An 8,490-nucleotide genomic window follows, 5' to 3' on the forward strand; every position below is an offset into this window, starting at 1 on the left:
GAGAAAATCTGAGTGTGCTGTAGAATTTGAAATGGTTGCTGACAATCCAATGACTATTTTCCATGTAAGTGTTGCAATTCAAGATATTAATGACAATGCACCACGTTTCATTGCAAAAAGCATTGACTTGGAAATCTCTGAGTTAGCCTTACCAGGGGTAAAATTCCCTCTGGATTCTGCACAAGATGCAGATGTAGATGGTAACTCACTGAAGAAATATTTCATCAGCCACAATGAGCACTTCTCTCTGTCAATGAAGGAAAGTCCTGATGGAAGTAATTACCCAGAATTACTGCTGGAAAAACCTCTGGACAGAGAACAGCAGAATTCCCACCATTTAATCCTGACTGCCATGGATGGTGGGGACCCACCTCTAAGTGGCACTACCCTGATCAGGATACAGGTCACTGATGCCAATGATAATGCTCCAGTGTTCAGCCAGGACACTTACAGGGTTAGCCTCCAAGAAAATGTGCCCTGGGGAACCTCCGTGCTGCACGTGATGGCCACTGACCAGGACGAGGGCATTAATGCAGAAATCACCTATGCCTTCCTCAATGCCCCAGCAACTACCAGCCTCCTCTTCATTCTCAATCCAAATACTGGTGACATCACAACCAATGGTACATTGGACTTTGAAGAGACAAGTAGATACATGTTGGGTGTTGAAGCCAAGGATGGAGGAGTACACACGGCTCACTGTAATGTTCAGATTGAAATTGTTGATGAGAATGACAATGCCCCAGAGGTGACATTCATGTCCTTCTCTAACCAGATTCCTGAGGGCTCAGACCTGGGAACTGTAATAGCCCTCATTAAAGTTCAAGACCAGGATTCTGAGCAAAATGGTTTGGTAACATGCTATGTTCAGGAAGAAGTTCCCTTCAAATTAGAATCCACCTCTAAGAATTACTACAAACTAGTGATTGATGGTGCCCTAGACCGAGAGCAGAAGGCAGAGTACAATGTCACCATCGCAGCCACTGACAAAGGCAAGCCTGCCCTTTCCTCCAGTACAAGCGTCACCCTATATATCCGCGATGTCAACGACAACGCTCCGGTTTTCCACCAGGCCACGTATGTGGTCCACGTGGCAGAAAATAACCCACCTGGCGCTTCCATCGCGCATGTCAGCGCCTCCGACCCTGACCTGGGGCCCAATGGCCACGTCTCCTACTCCATCGTGGCCAGCGACCTGGAGCCGCGCGCGCTGTCGTCCTACGTGTCCGTGAACCCGCAGAGCGGAGTGGTGTTCGCGCAGCGCGCCTTCGACCACGAGCAACTGCATGCCTTCCAGCTGACACTGCAGGCCCGCGACCACGGCTCGCCAGCGCTCAGCTCCAACGTGAGCCTGCGCGTGCTGGTGGGCGACCGCAATGACAATGCGCCCAGGGTGCTGTACCCGGCGCTGGGGCCCGACGGCTCGGCGCTCTTCGACACGGTGCCCCGCGCCGCGCAGCCCGGCTACTTAGTCACCAAAGTGGTGGCGGTGGACGCCGATTCTGGACACAACGCCTGGCTGTCCTACCACGTGCTGCAGGCCAGCGAGCCCGGACTGTTCAGCGTGGGGCTGCGCACGGGCGAGGTGCGCACGGCGAGGGCCTTGGGCGACAGGGACGCGGCCCGCCAGCGCCTGCTGGTCGCTGTGCGCGATGGGGGACAGCCGCCCCTCTCGGCCACCGCCACGCTGCTCCTGGTTTTCGCCGACAGCCTGCAGGAGGCGCTGCCGGACCTCAGCGACCAGCCCGCGCCGTCTGACCCCCAAGCTGAGCTGCAGTTTTACCTGGTGGTGGCCTTGGCCTTGATCTCGGTGCTTTTCCTCCTCGCGGTGATTCTGGCGGTCGCCCTGCACCTGCGACGCTCCTCCAGCCCTGCTGCTTGGGGCTGCTTTAAGCCTGGTCTCAGTTCCAAGTCTGCACCTGGGGTTCTCCCCAACTACAGTGAGGGAACATTGCCCTATTCCTACAATCTGTGCGTTGCTTCACAATCAGCTAAGACAGAATTTAATTTTCACAATGTGACCCTGGAAACGGCTCCCCCTGGGGATCTCCTAGGTGAAGATCCCTCTATGGATATAGGTACCAGTAATGAAGATCCCCAAATCGCCTATGATTCCTCTTTTTCCCATCACGTGAGTTTTTGCAGACTTAATTAAATTTTATTGCTGTATTTTATTTTCAATAGTGCATCATTAATTTTGGTCCTTGTTCACTGTTCTAGTGATGGTAGTGGGAGAGGAGGTATGTTGGATGGGTTGAGATTGGTTTCTTGATTGCTCAGTAGTCTTGATGGTTAATTATTACTGGTTGTTACTTCTCAATTTGCACTCTTGGCATTTCTATACATCAGCAAATCCTCCTAAAAACAGCTTTTTCTGTCACCGCCCTTAGTAATAGCACTGCCCTTACATAGTTGATGTGTAATGTGCCTTTTTTTTTAAACGTACTAACATTTCTTTCTTCTTAAGTTAAAATTTTTGTTCATTTTCATCAAATACATTTTAGTTGTTTATCTTTTTCTGTGATGTATTAATATAACCTTCAATAATTAAGTCTCAGCACTTTTTTGCTTTATCATACATAGCAAAAACTGACAGGTTTCATATTTGAATCACTAACTTTGGGTCTTTTTTCCCATTTTGTAAACTGTCAAGAGTAATTTCCTTGACCATCCTTAAATAATTAGTTTTTGTACCCTATCTACTTTGTCACTGCTATAATGAGGAATGTAATGGACATTTTTTTGCATACAGAGACTTTTCCATAATTTTTTAACATAGACTTCTGATAAGTGAGTCAAATTTTTTTCAAAACATTATATTTTACCTCCCAACCCCCAGAAAGTTGTGGGTTTTTTGAGGACTGTGAAAAATACCTTCAACCTACTCTCCAAAGTCAGAGAATTTTAAAAGCTCTGAATAATTAATGGAGTTTTGAGTCTGGTCAAAATTTATGAGTAATTTCTAGAAACTAAATATTATGTGAGTAATAATTAAAGAACTGAGTACTTGCTGCTTTATCTCAAATTTTCTCAGATTAGTAAACTGCTCTAAGTATTCATTAATAAGAAAGCTATAAAACATGCATTATTAAAATATTTCCTTTTTACCAATTATTTCTAAAATCAAAACTAAAGTTATAAGTAATAGTAAGATAATACCTTCTGGATGTGTCCTAATATGGAGAAGATCACTGAAACACCATATGCTCTTTATAGTGCTTCAGTTTAACTTTTCTTTTTACCTTTATTACTTCTTTTAACATCAGTTATTTATGCCTTGTTTTAGGTTTTGCAGCTTCATTAATGACTCGTTCGTTAAGCATTGAAAAATTATTCGAGTATATACTCAATGAAATATGCTATTCTAGAGTTTGAGGACTCACTGTGAACATGATCCTCACAGATATAACCTGTGGTCTCAAATCTTCTTATATAAAATCAATGAACAAATATCCTTCCCAAAGCTATTATCATATTTGTCAAGCCCATTTGCAAAGGGGTAAAACTAGCTCCTAAACAGTAGATATTTTCTAACAAGGGAATTAAAAACTTGCCCCAGATTTTAAAGGGTCAATCATGTGAGAAAACTTGTTTCTGTGTAGGTTGGGACTAGAACCCAGATCTCCAACTTCTTGGACACTGTCTTTTCAACTATTTATTCTTCTATTTTTCAAGTATAACCTTGCTTTTGGGGAGGGGTAAACATAGCCTTTTTGCAATGCAAATTGAAATTGAGCTATGAGAATAATGCAACAAACTTAAAAGAGGTAGAAAAATTCTTCAAAAAAACTTGTCTCTGAAAAAACAAATTACTTTATCAGGCTTACTGTACAGGAAGCTTTGGATCAATTATAGATTTTCACTGCAGAATTAAACAGCAGATGTTTGGTTTTGATTATTTTGGAGAAAATTGAACACGGAAAAGAAATGGTGTACAAGCGATCCTTTCTTTACCAAGAATAGATTGCAGTAACAGGTTAGGACTCTGAGTGTCGCTGTTCACCAGTCGGGGGAAAAAAGAACCAGGAATTTAATCCGTACCACAAGATTTCTGCATCACAACGCACTGGCTTTGGGGTTTTAGAAAGCTTCTTCGAACAGGACCCCCGAGAGCTCCAACATCCAACGGTGAAAGTACCTTATCCTAGACCCCAAAGATCCTGGGAATCCCCAAGCCTCCACCAAGGGAACACCCAAGCGCGCAAGCTATTCCGCCGCGGGGCTGTCATGGCGTCTCCTCCTTTCTGCCCAAGATGCAACCGGCTAATCTGGATCTGTGTTCTCCTGGGGGCCCTGTGGAAAATCCGGGCCGAACAGATCCGCTACTCGGTGCCTGAGGAGATGGAAAAGGGCTCCTTCGTGGGCAACATCGCCAAGGACCTGGGGCTGGAACCCCAGGAGCTGGCGAAGCGCGGAGTCCGCATCGTCTCCAGAGGTAGGACGCAGCTCTTTGCTCTGAACCCGCGAAGCGGCAGCTTGGTCACCGCGGGCAGGATAGATCGGGAGGAGCTCTGTGACAGATCTCCCAAATGTGTAGTAAACCTAGAGATTCTCTTAGAAGACAAAGTGAAGATTTTTGGAGTTGAAGTGGAAATAATTGATGTTAATGATAATGCGCCCGACTTTGGGGCAGAGCAAAGGGAAATAAAAGTCGCTGAAAGTGAAAACCCTGGGACAAGGTTTCCTCTTCCTGAAGCTTTTGATCCGGATATAGGGATAAACTCCCTACAGGGTTACCAGCTCAGCTCGAATGTCCACTTCTCCCTAGACGTGCAAAGCGGAGCTGATGGGATTAAGTATCCTGAGCTGGTACTGGAGCACGCCCTGGACCGTGAGGAAGAGGCGGTTCACCACCTCATTTTGACCGCCTTTGACGGAGGCGACCCGGTTTACTCTGGCACTGCCAAGATTCTTGTAACACTTGTGGATACCAACGACAATGCCCCAGTATTCACTCAGCCCGAGTACCACATCAGTGTGCGGGAAAATGTGACGGTGGGCTCCAGGCTACTCACTGTAAAAGCCACTGATCCAGATGAAGGAGCCAATGGAGAAGTCACATATTCTTTCCGGAAAGTAAGAGATAAAATATCCCAGCTATTCCAGTTGAATTCTCTGACTGGGGACATAACGATATTGGGAGGTTTGGATTATGAGGACTCTGGATTCTATGATATAGATGTAGAAGCCCATGATGGACCTGGTCTCCGAGCCAGAAGTAAGGTACTGGTGACAATTCTGGATGTAAATGACAATGCTCCAGAAGTCACAGTTACATCTCTCACCAGCGCTATCCAAGAAACTTCTTCCCCAGGCACAGTAATTGCACTTTTCAATGTGCATGACAGTGATTCAGGAGAGAATGGCCTTGTCACGTGTTCCATTCTGGATAACCTGCCATTCACACTTGAAAAGACCTATGGAAATTATTATCAGTTGTTGACACTCAGGGCTCTAGATAGGGAAGAGGTGTCAGAATATAACATCACTGTAACTGCCACTGACCATGGAACTCCGCCATTGTCTACAGAAACATACATCTCACTAAATGTGGCAGACGTCAATGACAATCCACCTGCCTTTCCTTATGCTTCCTACATGGCCTACATTCCAGAAAACAACCCCAGGGGAGCCTCCATCTTCTCTGTGACAGCCCAGGACCCTGATAGTAACCAGAATTCAAGGGTCACTTACTCTCTGGCTGAGGACACACTGCAGGGGTCGCCTCTCTCCACCTACGTCTCTATAAACAAGGACACTGGAGTCATGTATGCTTTGCAGTCCTTTGACTATGAGCAAGTTAGAGACCTGCAGCTACTGGTGACTGCTAGTGACAGCGGGGACCCACCCCTCAGCACCAACGTGTCTGTGAGCATATTTGTGCTGGACCAGAATGACAATGCACCCGAAATCCTATACCCCGCCCTCCCCACTGATGGTTCCATGGGTGTGGAGCTGGCACCCCGCTCCGCAGAGCCTGGCTACCTGGTCACCAAAGTGGTGGCAGTGGACAGAGACTCGGGACAGAACGCCTGGCTGTCCTATCGCCTGCTCAAGGCCAGTGACCCAGGGCTCTTCGCCGTGGGGCTGCACACGGGCGAGGTGCGCACAGCGCGGGCCCTGCTGGACAGAGACGCGCTCAAGCAGAGCCTGGTGGTGGCAGTCCAGGACCACGGCCAGCCCCCTCTCTCGGCCACCGTCACGCTCACGGTGGCTGTAGCTGACAGCATCCCAGACATCCTGACTGACCTAGGCAGCCTGAAGCCCTCAGTGGACCCTGACGACTCAGGCCTCACACTCTACCTGGTGGTGGCGGTGGCCGCGGTCTCCTGTGTCTTCCTCGCCTTTGTCATTGTGCTACTGGCTCTCAGACTGCGGCACTGGCACACGTCGCGTCTGTTCCAGGCTTCGGGCAGCGGGTTGGCTGGCGTGCCGGCGTCTCAGTTTGTGGGCGTGGACGGGGTGCGGGCTTTCCTGCAGACCTATTCGCACGAGGTCTCGCTCACGGCGGACTCTCGGGGGAGTCACGTGATCTTCCCGCAGCCGAACTACGCGGACACGCTCATCAGTAGGGAGAGCTGTGAGAAAAGCGAGCCTCTCCTGATATCTCAAGATTTACTGGAAACAAAAGGAGAATCCAGTCTTAATCAGGTGAGTCAAATCTTGCCACACTGAAACGTAGGGAGAGAACTCCATAAATGTCTCCAATTATATTTCATATATATATGTGTGTGTGTGTGTACATATATAGATCAATAAAACACTTTTTTTTTTGTATTCTGTTGCTTTAAAGTGGAAAGACAGATGATTCTTCAGTTATTATTTATCCTTTGTAACCTTCATTTGGTTACACTGTCAGTAGCAATTTCTTAATTTTATACTTGTAACATCTCACATCTTTAAAGCCATTATTCTTTAGGCATTACTGAAAGGATAGACTAGAATTGTAAAATAGGAAGCAATTGTGTAAATTCATATTAACACATTCTCTTGTATGAGGCTATTGTTTCATCTCTATTGAGTATTTTTAAATTTCCTCTTTACACCCTACTGTGTTTTGCTTGAAATTTGCTTCTCTTTCCTTTGAGACAGGTGTTTTCCATTATGATTAAACAATAACAACTTATAAATATTGGAGAATATGTTTAAATTTTGGATATAACTTTCACAGGGATAATTTCTCAATCAGATTGATACATTTCACATATTATGATTTTACAGTTTCTGATGTGAAGTGACTATGTATGATTTCTTTGGTGCAGGTGATTGTCAAAAATATTACCAATTTAATTCCACTCATATTTAATAGATTGCGGAAGTGATTTTAATAACTTTTAAATTACCTATTATGGTATCACTGTGAGACCCTTTTTGATTTCTAAGGAAAGCTTAATTGGACTATGCCTCAATTAAGCTTAAGAAGAAGAGTTTGAGTTTCTAAATGCCTTTGTCTTCATGGGAAATTGTGGTGCAATCCATAGAGTAAAAGAAGAATGTGTATGATACATGTAACTGGCATGGAGAGTGGAAAAAGAAAATACTGATAATAAATGTATATTGAGAAGCAAATCGTATGTGAGGAGAGATCATTTAAAATAGTGAAGCTTAAAAATATAATTTGGAAATATCACTTGTCCTGAGACTATGACAGACATATTTGGATTCTTGCATTTAAAATGCATTTCTAGAATCAGAGTGATACTTTTTTTTTTTCAGTGCCTAGGAGGTAGGTAGGTTATTTATAACTAGTATAACATGAAAAATACATTGTTGTTTGAGTAGACATCGGGTTTCTTTTATAAAATAATATTTCTGGTTAAATTGTTGCACAATTATATGATGGGCTAGTGCATAACTATAAGAAATTAAAAAATAGGAAACCTCTTTATGTACTACTGTCAGAAAATGTTATCTTCAAGACATAATGAGTGAAAGAAGCAAGATGTAGAACATGGAATATTGTTTACTTCATTTTGTGTCTCCCTATAAAGGGAGAACATTTATAAAATTCTACTGAATGATACAAAACACACTAATGGAATAATACACTAAAAACATAACACTGATTTCTCCTGAGAGAAATGTGTTGTTTAAAGAGAGGGAGAGCCAGGAAAACATGACATGTGTACCTTTTGAATCTGGAACTTTATGAATGTATGCCTATTTAAAAACAAATATTCCTTTTAAGTTTTTTTTTTTTAAAAAAGGAGAAAAAAATAGTTTTTTGCAACACCTTTAGAACACATTAGTGCAGTTTCTGGGAAAAACCTCTGGGCGTCGCTGTAGGTCAAAAGAAGGGAGAGAAGATAATCAGAGATGCATTTGGGAGCCTCTAAGAGGTTGACTTCCTGCTCAAACAGAGGAGGCCAGTACTGGTTTGGATACAAGAAACAAAAGCAGGAAAAAGTGACCCTACCCCGGATTTTGCCACCCCGGAGGGCTTATTTCTCCTCCCGACCAAGAAGCAGAGCAGCAGTGGAGGGAGACGGG

Source organism: Bos mutus, chromosome 7 (genome assembly GCF_027580195.1).
Source record: "Bos mutus isolate GX-2022 chromosome 7, NWIPB_WYAK_1.1, whole genome shotgun sequence".
NCBI classification, from domain to species: Eukaryota; Metazoa; Chordata; class Mammalia; order Artiodactyla; family Bovidae; genus Bos; species Bos mutus.